We start from the raw sequence: 12,402 nt of genomic DNA, 5'->3' as shown, positions 1-12,402 counted from the left end.
TTGGGAGTTCAATCCCCCCTGCTTCCCGGGCCTCTTTGACAGGGGCTGGACTCCGTGATCCAGAGGGTCCCTCCCAGCTCTGCAATTCTGAGATGATGATGATGATGATGATGATGATGATGATGACCTTGTTTGGTTCAAAAAGATATAGAAGGGGGAGAAAAATAACCTGCTGTCTGAAGTCCTGGAATGGTTTATTATTTTAGAAAGAAATGTGGTTGTTCAGTGTCTCGGCCACGAGGTGGCAGGCGGTTCCCGGAAGCCACGCTCTTATTTTATGAGGTTTGGGTGGAAGCCACAATGCTGCCACGGCAGCTCGAATGGCTCAGCGGCAGCTTGTTTGTTAACAGCTCTCTCAGCCAGAACTTTAAAGAGAAAATGGGACAAATCAAAGCCGTGGCACAATAACAAATCACGTCCTGTCCAAAGCAGCCCACACACACACGGTCCCCCCCCTCCGGAGCCTCTTACGAAACAATGCCGTGTTTTTATTTATCTCGAAACTGTTCGATTGGACGGCACACCTTCAAATCCTGGTCCCTACGGGAGATGGCACGACACACAGGGGGTGAACGGGCCTCAAAGCAAGGGGGAGAACGAGAGACACCGTTTTTCTTAAACGTTGATCATCTATTTGTTGCTCTTTTGTGCTGTCAGGTTGCTTCGAACTTAAGGCACCGAATGAATTTGCGTTCTCCAAAATGGCCTCCCCTCCACGGCCTTGCTCTGCTCTTGTAGATTCCGGCCTGTGGCTTCCTTCTCTCAGTCCATCTCATATTTGGGTCTTCCTCTTTTCCTGTCACCTCCAACCTTTCCCAGCGTTATTGTCTTTTCCGGAGAACCCTGTCTTCTCAGGATGTGTCCAAAGTCAGGCAGACTTGTTGTTGTTGTTTAGTCGTAAAGTCGTGTCCGACTCTTAGTGACCTCATGGATCAGAGCACGCCAGGCCTTCCTGTCTTCAGTTTCAGACAGCCTTAGTTTCAACATTTGTGCCGCCAGAGGGGATTCAGGCTTGATTTGATCTAGGACCCCACTTCATGGTCTTTCTGGCTGTCCAGAGTATCCACAAAGCTCTTCTCCAGCACATTTCAAACAAATCATTTTTCCCCCTGTCAGCTTTCTTCCCTGTCCAGCTTTCACACCCATACAGATAGGTATTTTGGAAGTTTTAAACAGAAAGAAAGAAAGAAAGAAAGAAAGAAAGAAAGAAAGAAAGAAAGAAAGAAAGAAAGAAAGAAAGAAAGAAAGAAAGAAAGAAAGAAAGAAAGAAAGAAAGAAAGAAAGAAAGAAACTCAAGATCAGGGTTACAAAATTGATGACAACTATACAGAAGTGAAGATAAGGGCTTCCCAGAAAGGTTGAAGGTTTGGGTTGAAGTGAAGTTTGAAGGGTAAAAGAAATATGATATGGCAGATGAAGAATTGCAGATCAGACAACAGCTCTTTAATGACATAATGGTTTCCTGGAATTCCCATATTTTTCAGTGTATGAGACACCCCCATTTTTCTAATCTAAAATTAAGATATCTAAGTGGGGATTAGCAAGTGCAGGGGAAAAGGGATCAAAGCGCTGCAGGATCGCTTTGATCCCTGCTTTCCCCTCCACTTGTTTTTGTTCTCTCTTCAGCTTACCTCTGTGTATAAGACGACCCTCAATTTTCAGTCTAAAGATTTTAGACAAAAGTATAATACACGGAAAAATACGGTCAGTCTAGAGTCTGGAGAACCTTAACTCATTGGGGCAGCCCTGTAAGCTGTCGCCAGAATATTCTGGTCTGGAATCCACCTGGAGAAAATAGCCAGGTTCAAATGCAACTTTAGCTCTCTGCCCACCAAAGAATCACAACCTGGAAGGTCCTAACACTGTTGTCACGGGAAACCTCGGTAAGATTTTGTGGCGCTTAATGGGTAGTGGTTCTTCTGCTCTTTGAAAAGAGGTTACCCTTTCAGAGGAAGAATACAGAGGGACAAAAAAACAGAAGCCACAGGCCATGCCTTCTGGGTTGGATGGTACCCCACCCCCAATGGACGTACAGCAGGGAGAAGCAAGCAGGACTTTGTCTACACGTCCCCTTTTGGCCAACAGGAAGGGGTGCTTTGGATTTGAGAGGGCCAAGGTGTGTCAATGCTCGGATATTTGCCAGGAGATCAAACAAAGGCCTGTTTAAAGGTAGCTGAGGCTTGCAGTCCAAATCCAAGGCTTAGAAAAATTACCTTCTTCTTCTTCTTCTTCTTCTTCTTCTTCTTCTTCTTCTTCTTCTTCTTCTTCTTCTTCTTCTTCTTCTTCTTCTTCTTCTTCTTCTTCTTCTTCTTCTTCTTCTTCTTCTTCTTCCTCCTCCTCCTCCTCCTCCTCCTCCTCCTCCTCCTCCTCCTCCTCCTCCTCCTCCTCTTCAAAAACACCAGGCACAGTCAATGAAAATTATATAAAAAAAAAATTGACCAGTAATATATAACAATTACAAATTCTAACCAAAAACCTAAGTATCTGTTAAATATAGGTAGAGTATGTATGCTTTCCTAATATCGCCATTTTTTATAGCTCTGTTGTTGTTGTTATCTTGGAACTGCAGAGCTAAAAGGGACCCTACGGATCATCCATTCCAGCCCCTCTCAAGGAGGCCCAGCGGGGAATCGAACTCCCAACCTCTGGCTCCCCAGCCAGAGACCTCAACCCTTGAGTTACCCAGCCGTTTGTTAATAATCATCTTAGAATGACACAAACCCAGCAAGCAGCGCAGAAGGACGGGTGGTTGGATCACAAAGAAGCAAACCACCCATGATGCAACTGCTTCCAGACAAAAACAGCTTCACTCGTCATTGTGCAACTTGCACACTGGCAGATCCATGCCATTTGTAGCGTTTGAAATCGGCACAGACCCTTTCCATCAACCTTAGATTGCATACAGTGGACCCTCGACTTACAGACACCTCCACTTACAGACTTTTCAAGTTACAGACTTCTCTGGCCGCAAAATTTAGGTTCGACTTGCAGCCGGAGAATCGACCTACAGACCGGAAAAAAAAACCCCAAATGGAACAAAAACGGACGGTTACAGATTAATCGGTTTTCAATGCATTGTAGGTCAACGGAGCCTCGACCTACAGACTTTTCGACCTGGAGCCACCGTTCCAATACAGATTAATTCCATAAGTCGAAGGTCCACTGTATTACTACTGGCAGAAAACCCCTTGCCATGTGGCCAGGGAAAATAACCCCCCCCCCCAGGGTTTCTCCTCCTTGCCTACTGAAAAGAGACGAGCGGAGATTGATCTTCCCAGTGCGAAGCAACCCAGACTCAGATTGAGCCGACCACGAGTTCGGGTCCTGCCTTATGATTGCATTCCATCTCTGATGCTCTCTCTATCCAAAGAGGAGATGAGGGTATTTTCCAGCTTTGCAGAAAAGGTGGCCGAATTCTTTTTTCAGTCGATCTGCGGAAGGAAAGGAGGAGAGGGAGAATTTTTGCTGCATCCGAGTTGCGAATTGGTCCAATTAAATCATGTTCTCGGCGGCCACTGAAGAGGCGGCGAGAAGAGGGGGGGGGAATGATTACCGTTGCAACGGCCTGCTCTTTATTAAAAGCTGCTCTTTAGGCTTCTCCCTTGCTCTCCCTGCCTCCTCTCCCCAAAGCTTTTAAAGCTCGAAGAGGTAAATTAAAATCCAGCCGGCAGTTAAAAGCTACTTACAGCTTGCCACTGAACCAACAGAGAAAGGGCACTTATGAAATTAGACCCATTAAGAATGGCAAGAGAGGAGGAGGAGTGAGGACTTTCACCCTAAAATGAAAAAAAGAAAAAAAATAAGAACCCTAATCTTAAGGTAGAACAAGAAATGTCAAGAAGCACCGGGGCCCGAACAGGATTTATGTAATTATCTGCAATCCATTTGCTGAGTTATCTCTCCTTTCTGTCCATTATGTCTCATTCATGACGGAAATCAGCCTCGTGATGTCATCCCAATCATCCTTCCTGTCCGCCACTGTTAACAAGCACAAGAGCTGAGCGAAGAAATGAACATGGCAAGATGGCACCCCGATTCATCACGTCGTCTTGTTGGAGACACGAAGATTCTCCATCCGGAAACGCTGTTAGTCCATTTTTCTGATCTGATTTGTGCTCCCACACTGGAAGTAAAAGGGGGCCAGGGAATGCCTGAAACCATGGGGTGCAGCAAAGTACAGCAGAAGGAAAAAAAAACAAATTTAAAAATAGACCGCCTCTCAGTTTCTTAATTTGCATGAAAATAGGGCAGGCGGATGAATAAAACAGGTGCCACTTAACCATCATAGATCTCTTAGTCATAAAAAAAGGTAGACTGGAGACTCTGTAAACATTGGCGATAGCATTTTTCAAATACTTGAAAAGTAGTCATAAAGAAGAGGGGCAGGATCTGTTTTAGATCGCCCCTGAGTGCAGGACATGTAATCATGGGCTCAAGCGACAGGAAGCCAGATTTCCGTTGAAGATCAGGAAAAATCTCTTGACTGTTAGAGCAGTACAACAACGGAACCGATGAACTCAGGAGGTGGTGAGCGCTTCAACGCTAGAGGAAAATTGGACAACCCTCAGTCAGAACTGTTTTGATTTGGATTCCTGCCTTGAGCAGGGGGTTGGACTTGATGGCCTTAGAGGCCCCCCTTCCAACTCAACTCTTCTACGAATCTATGGAATGTTCTTGATCCAGACTGATCTCCACCCAGAATGACCACCCTTGCTTCTGTCCTTGGCTCCTTAATTCATGGGCAACGGCGGAGAACTATGCTGACTGCGTCTTTGTGAGGAGTGGATGGTGCTGGTATTGGTGGATGGAGCAGCTGTGAAGGAAGGTGACCAGGCCTTCTTTCTTGGCCAACCATGGGCAATCCTACCTCCTCTAGAATCAAACTTGTGCTCCATAGGATCAGTATAGCACCCCTTATTGCAATCTGGGGGGAAAGAAAAGAGGGTGATTAATGGAAATAATAGAAGCGAAGAGTCGAAATGCTTCTTGCTATTACATCAATGACACATTGGCCTTCTGTTCATGTCCCTCATTCATTTCCTTCAGGGTTGGCTTCAAATTAGACATACCCACTGGAAAAATGTCTTCCCAGGGTGGCTGCCTCCTATGGCAGAGCCAAGGGTGGCTATTTTAATGCCCTTGAATTCTCTGCAGGTGTGTCTGGGGCATTGTGGTAACATCAGTGACAAAAGGGAAATGAAATATCTGGCTAAAAGGATGTTTATTGGTAAAAGCCACTGTTGTTTAGTTGTTCAGTCATGTCCAACTTTGCATGACCCCATGGACCAGAGCACGCCAGGCCCTCCTGTCTTCCACTGCCTCCTGGAGTTGGGTCAAATTCATATTGGTCGCTTCGATGACACTGTCCAACCATCTCGTCCTCCGTTATCCCCTTCTCCTCTTGCCTTCACACTTTCCCAACTTTAGGGTCTTTTCCAGGGAGGTAAAAAGCCATAAGGAGTTTCAATTCAAGGTCTGTTCTAGGGCAGAAGTAGCACACCGTTGGCATTCCAGGTGTTTGTGACTACAACTCCCAGGATCCCCAGCACATATTGACAATGGGATTTGTACTCAACCATCATTGTTAGCCATAGCACAGAAACCACGTTGACTCTCGCTATTTGTGGGAGCTAATTCTATCCTAAACCCTACAAATTTGATGACATCACTGTATTTGATAGGAAGATCCCCCCTTTATAGATCCACGTGTAAACCTTAATAGAGATTCGCTTTATTAATGCTTCTTTTGTCTTGAAAGAAACGTGTTCTGCATTATACAGCCTTGTTAATTGTTTGCAGTGTCTTTTAAAATTGAGAGAGAGAGAGAGAGAGAGAGAGAGAGAGAGAGAGAGAGAGAGAGAGAGAGAGAGAGAGAGAGGTGTCTTTAAGAAATTTTCAAAGACCCACAATATTGCACACCAACAGGGGAGAAATGAGCCAAGGAGTAATTATTTCCCCCTCCTCGCGGCCTCTGTTTATGCCAATAAAGGTTGCTTTGCTTTGCCTCTGTATTTTGTGCAAATTTGTTTGGCAAAACTAGACATCTTTCCTTTTGAGAAGCAAACACAGACTTTGGAAAAAGGAGCAAAGAACCTCTCTGAGGTTTCTAGAAATTAACAAAAATCAGTTGCCCTTCTCCTTTTTGACCTGTGCAATTTTCCTGAATTTATGCAAAAGAAATAATTCGCACCCATCTTTGCTTGTCAAAAAAAACCCCACACACCAGGACATGCCTGCCTTTTCACTGGGTGAGGAGAATAATTCAGCAGTTCCTCATCACAGAGGAAGAGCAGAATCTGCTCTCCTTCGTCCCAGAGGGCAGGACAAGCAACGATGGGCTCAAGCTGGAGGCAGCCAGATTTAAAATGTATATCAGGAAAAAACGTCTTAACTGTTAGAGCGGTATGACAATGGAACCCTTGACTTCTGAGGTAGGTGAGAGCTTTGGTACGGGAAGCATTCGAGAGAAAATTGCACCACCCTCTGTCGGATCCTCTTTGACTTGGATTCCTCGTTTGAGGAGGGGGTTGGACTGGATGGTCTTAGAGGCCCCCTTCCAACTCCATTATGATTTTTGCTAGGAGGGTGAAGAATTAACTTCACCTTAAGCTTCTGTTCACACAGGAAACCTGCAGGGGCTTATAATTCATTCCGTCCAACTTTCTCTCATTTCCTCACCTCGTCTAAGGCAGCCCAAAAGCATCTGCTTTTCTCCTGATGTATACCTGATAGCTCATTTCAGGAAGACCGTTGTGTGCTCAGATGTGCTGATGGTGAGTTAGCCACCTGGTGTGATCCTCCTCGCTGTCGCCTTACTAGCTTTTCTCTCCCCTTTGACTTATGTGAGTCACGGAGAGAGAACCAGGGGATAAAAAAGAAATGGAAGGAAACCAAAGGATAAATTGTCCTCTCTCAACTAATAATTCAAAGCAACAGCACTGGAGACAAGGAACCCTGGATTTACATGAATGAGCCGGCTTGTTAGCTAGACAGCTAGAACTGAGAAAATGCTGGTTTCTCTGCACGCGTTATGACAGACGTTCAGTGGGGGTGGCGTGATTAAAACCCAATCTAGAGGATTGAAGGCTATGGAACGTTTGCTGCCATCTTATTAAGTCGACAGCCAAATAAGCCTGCCATTACCAGGAGCAGAGAGAAGGGACAAGCATGCAAGCCTAAGATAGTTGTTTCCATAGAGCCGCCCAAATCCTGTCATGTAGTTATGCCCGTAAAAGGGAAATGGCAAATTACCACTAATGAGTGAGTCACTCACTTGGCAAATGGCCACTAATTGATGAGTCCCCACTTGGATTCATTGTTGGATGCCAGTTGGGTGGGTTGGCTGATTAATTAGCAGCAATTTTCTGCTGACATTTATGCCATTTCCCTCACACTGGTGTAATTATGAAGCAGGATTTGGCCAGAGTCACTGACCTACATAGACCTCCTTAGAAACCTTCCAGCAGAATCTAACTGTTTGTCTTGCTGTGGTATTGTAAGTATACACAGGCACCATTCTAGTCCTGCGGATAATTGCCCCCAGTAGAATCATTGTTCTAAACCTAGTTCCTAGTCTGAACTAGCGTAGACCCACTGAATCACTGAGATTTGCCCCAGTGTTGGCTTACCATTCAGCAAGTGAGTCAAAGGGTCCACTACTCTTCTTGGGGGGCATCTATTGGTTTTAGGTCAAAGATGAGGATTTCTTTATGGCAGGGGTGAGCAACCAGCAGCCTTTTAGATATTGTTGGACTACAACACCCATCGTCCCCGAGCACCAGTTGTGTTGGTGGGGGGCTGATGGGAGCTGAAGCTAGACAATATCTAGAGGGCTACCCCTCCTTCATGACAACTTTTCGTTTGTTGCATTTGAGTTTGTAACACTGAAATCCACCATCTTCCTAACGAAATAATAACACTTGGAAATTATTCCACATTGTCAGTGCTGCAATCTTGCTGTAATTTTATGGTGATTAGATTTTTCTGTTGCCTAACAATTGTACTAACCGGCAGCAATGTTGAGCTACACAGCTATGGCCCTCTCCGTCATAAAATATCTGTAATTTCAATCTTGCCTCCCTGCCACGTGGATAAATCCCACGTGAACCATTGCAGGAGTATTTGGGAAGCTCCCTTGAGCTCCCGAGAGCTTATTAAAGCACGGTAATGGCTTCCCTGCCTTATGTATGGCTTGCTTTGCCCAAAGGAGTACGGTTGAATATGTCGGCTTTTGCGTAGTCAGGTGATGTTTGAAAGAGAAGGGATCGAATCTGACTGGAGCTCATGTTTTCATACTCCGTTTCTTACTTCCCTATGAGCGGGAGGAAATGTTAAGTGGAATAAGGGGCAGCTGAAGAAAACAGAATTTCTGGGCAGAGGGGAAAAATAAATGGAGAAAAAAATTTCAAGAACATCTGGAGTGAAAAACTTTGCCATGTGGGTTGGTGGTGACGTAACGCTAGAGATGGGCATGAACCGGTTCGTCCCGGTTCGTCCAAGTTCATCAAGGCGGCCGCTTGGCTGCTGCTGCTCCCCTCCCCGGCCTCCTAGGGTTCAATCAGCACCAGGCCCAGCCTCCGTGATCTTCAACTGATCTCCCAGTCACCAGCAACAGCTCAGGCTTCTCTGCCCTGCCCTCTCGGCTGATCTCCCAGTCAGAAACGGTGTGGGCTCTTGCTCCTGACTGGGAGATCAGCCAAGGAGGTGGGAAAACCAAGCAAGCTGGGCCTGGTGAGGGGCTGTTTAAGGCAGAGGAGGTGGGGGTCCCTTTACGAACCGGGACGAATTGGTTCGTGCCCATCTCTACACAACACCATTGTTTAGAGATGCAGCATCAATAGGGCACAATGCCATCCACCACGTGGAAGGAGAAGAATTGGAGGGAGAGAGGTCCCCAAGCACACCGGAAGTTAAAAACAATAGTCCGCAAATTGCTGATGCTTGAGAGTCACAATGTTTATTTTGATCTTTTTTAAAAAAGAGAGACGATGGAGCTCAATTCGAGGATGAAACACTTGATGGAGGGTAAGCCCTTCTGTCTCCTGCAGGCTGTTCTCGTTGCTTTTTCCCTGGCATCCATCCACTTTATTAAAACCAGAGGAAATCATGGCCATTCCATCTGGGTGAGTGGTTAAAAAAAATGCAGAGATGCTGGGATTTCATGCCGTTTCAGTGCTGGGTGTGTGGCAGCCCAGCCAAAAAGCATCGATTCATTCCTTAAAACAGCACAGCGGATTCAAATCTCTCTGATCGCTGCCCTCTTCAAGCAGAGATGGCTTGGCCATGGTTCTCAGCAATTCGAGGTCTTTTCGATGTTGCTTCTAACCCCCAAACCCCGGGGGGGGGGGAATCTTAAAACACACACACTTGTGTGTATATGTGTGGTTTTAATTGGCTCTCTCATTAAAATCTGGTTGCCAGTGCTCACAAACCTCCTTTTCTTAATTGAGGAAAGGGAGTTGGTTTGGATTTTTTTAAAAAGAAAATCTGATTTGTTTTTTTCTTATTTATGTTGCCCCCCCCCCAGATGGATTTATATACTGTTTCACGTCTAAAGGACTGAAGAATAGTCCTTCAGTGGTGCATCAAAGGTGAAATGAGTCTAAGATTCAGGATTTCCCATCCAGATTCACCGAAGATTCAGGATTTCACCTCCAGATTTGCTGAAGTGGGTTGGATTCATTCCAGCGTCTATAAAGGAGATGTGCACGTTGTTGAAGCTATAATGTGTGTGTGTGTGTGTGTGTGTGTGTGTTATGTTGTGTTGTGTTGTGTTGTGTTGTGTTGTGTTTGTTGTGTGGAGAGGACAAGGTTCAGAGGTGTTGATGGCTGCTTTAAAGTTTGGACTAAAACCCAGAATGGATTCATTGCTTCCTCGCCTTGACACGGGAGTGGCTAGCCTCTACTGCTGAAACCTTAAAACAGCATTCCGTGGAGAAATAGATCCGTCTACGTAAACTGCAGCCTATTTATGGTTGAATCATCTGTAGGTAGGACTACTATGTACAGCTGTGAAAGCTGGGAAGTAAAGAAAGATAGATTCCTTTGAAAAGTGGTGCTGGAGGAGAGCTTCGCACAGGCCCTCAAAAAGATGAACAAGGGATTCCCAGATCAAAATCAGCCATGAATTTTCTCTAGGGGCAAAAATGAGACAATGGGAAAGTGCCATGTTCTGAGCACTCCATGAGAAGAGGCTTAATGGAAGAGAAAAGAGTGCTCAGAAAAAGGGAAAGGAGTGGGAAACGAGGAAGACCAAACATGAGATCGAGGGAAGATCGAGATAAAAGAAACCATGGCGTTGGAGTTGGCAAGAACGTGAGCAGGGCTGTTGAGGACAGGACGTTTGGGAGAAGGCTTGTTCCATAAGGTCACCCTAAGACAATTTCACGGCACAGAAGAACGCCAGGATGCGTATACAGTGGTGCCTCGCAAGACGAGGGCTTCGTAAAACGACAAAATCACATCATGATGCAGTTTTTGCAATCGCTTTTTCCTATGGGTTTTTTTTCGCTTTGCGATGATCAGTTCCCTGCTTCGCTAACCGATTATCGCAAAACGAAGATTTTCGCACAGCTGATCGGCGGTTTCAAAATGGCCGCCGGGTAAAAAAATGGCTGCCCGCTGTTTTCTGGGACGGATTCCTCGCTGCACAGGCAGCGAAAATGGCCGCGCTATGGAGGATCTTCGCTAGATGGTGAGTTTGAAGCCCATAGGAACTCATTAATCGGGTTTTAATGCGTTTCTATGGGCTTTTAAAAATCACTTTACGATGTTTTCATTCTACAGTGATTTCACTGGAATGAATTAACATCGTAATGCGAGGCACCACTATAATAGCATGTGCCAGAGATATTGGCAAGCCAAGGGCCGAGTCCGAATCTTCAAGCTCAAGTCCACCTTCTCTTCCTGCGCATGCACCCACTTGGTCAGCAATTATGTGGATGGAGGCAGCCTCCGGCTCCTGGAAGGGAAACTGGGTCCACAGCCTCTGAGCAGGTCAGAAGGGCCATCCCTAATGGAGATGCGAAACACGACTGGAAAAATGGGCCCAAGTTGCCGTTCGAGTCTGCCCCGAAAATGCTGGTTGAAGTCACCTGTGCGACTCAAGTTGGGCCCAACCGGGAGTTGTGATTTGGGAGCTCACCGTCCCCGACCCACGTCCTTAATAGGAATCAATTCCCTTCAAAAAGTGGTGCCGTTAGGGTTGCTCGAGCGTTAACCTCAATACGATTCAAGCCGACGATGGATGTAACGCCGTTCTTCTTCATTCGACATCGTTAAACGCCTTTCCGTGCCTAAAACTGAAAGAATACGCATATCGCTCAGGTTTGCTCCTTCTCTGTCGCTAAAAATAAGTGGCTATCAATTTTAAAATGCTCTTAGGTAATCTAATTAATTTCTTGATTTCTCTGAAGCGGCGCAGGTTTTGCCAACTTCCCCCCCGAGTATTTCAAATATGCCCACACGAAATCTTAATCCCATTTTGTTCACATTAAGCATCGCTGGAACGATCAAAACTTTGTTTCCGGAGAAACCATCAAGGGAGCAAATCTTAAGCCTGATTTAAAAATAAAATCAAAGTGCTATGTGGTTGTCTATCGAGAGCAAAGTGCTTTTCCTTCTTCTGCCCCCACATGTCAGTCAACGTACGAGAGACTGACACGCTCAGAATAATCGTTGTGGAAGTCATTATCCAATCTATCAAGGTATTGTTCATGACAGGGTAATTAATTTTAAAAAAACAGGGAAATTCTTCATAATAGCGGGCGTCGGTGAAGGCTTTGTGGATTGCATTGTGCGGTGGAGGCCTGCATGCGGTGTGCATCATGACAGGTGGCTGATTTGAGAAGCTGTAAACCACTGACACACTGTGTGTGGGAGGATCCACAACCAGAAGCGGCTGCTATATGTCATCAAGTCTCTCTCCATTTGCAGTGACCGAAATAGTGCTTTCAAGATGTGTGAAAAGTTCAAGCAGTGCTTTGCCACTGATGCGCACATCCCACGGAGTTTCCATGGACCACCGGGGTTTTGAACTCAGACCTCCTGAGTCCAAGGCTGACTCTATACCCATGACAACACACTGCCTCTTTATAAACAAGGTAAAGGTAAAGGTTCCCCTTGACATTTAGTCCAGTCGTGTCTGACTTTAGGTGATGGTGCTCATCTCTGTTTCCAACCCACAGAGCTAGTGTTTGTCCACAGACAATCCTCCGTGGTCACATGGCCAGCACGACTAGACGGAATGCCGTGACCTTCCCACCGAGGTGGTCCCTATTTATCTACTCGCATTTACATGCTTTCAAACAGCTCGGTTGGCAGGAGCTGGGACAAGTGACGGGGGCTCGCTCTGTCACGTGGATTCAATCTTACGACCGCTGGTCTTCTGACCTTGCAGCACAG

This window comes from Pogona vitticeps, chromosome 6 (assembly GCF_051106095.1).
Source record: "Pogona vitticeps strain Pit_001003342236 chromosome 6, PviZW2.1, whole genome shotgun sequence".
In the NCBI taxonomy this organism is placed as follows: domain Eukaryota; kingdom Metazoa; phylum Chordata; class Lepidosauria; order Squamata; family Agamidae; genus Pogona; species Pogona vitticeps.
The sequence above is the reverse complement of the archived record's forward strand: the minus strand, read 5'-3'. Positions refer to the sequence as shown.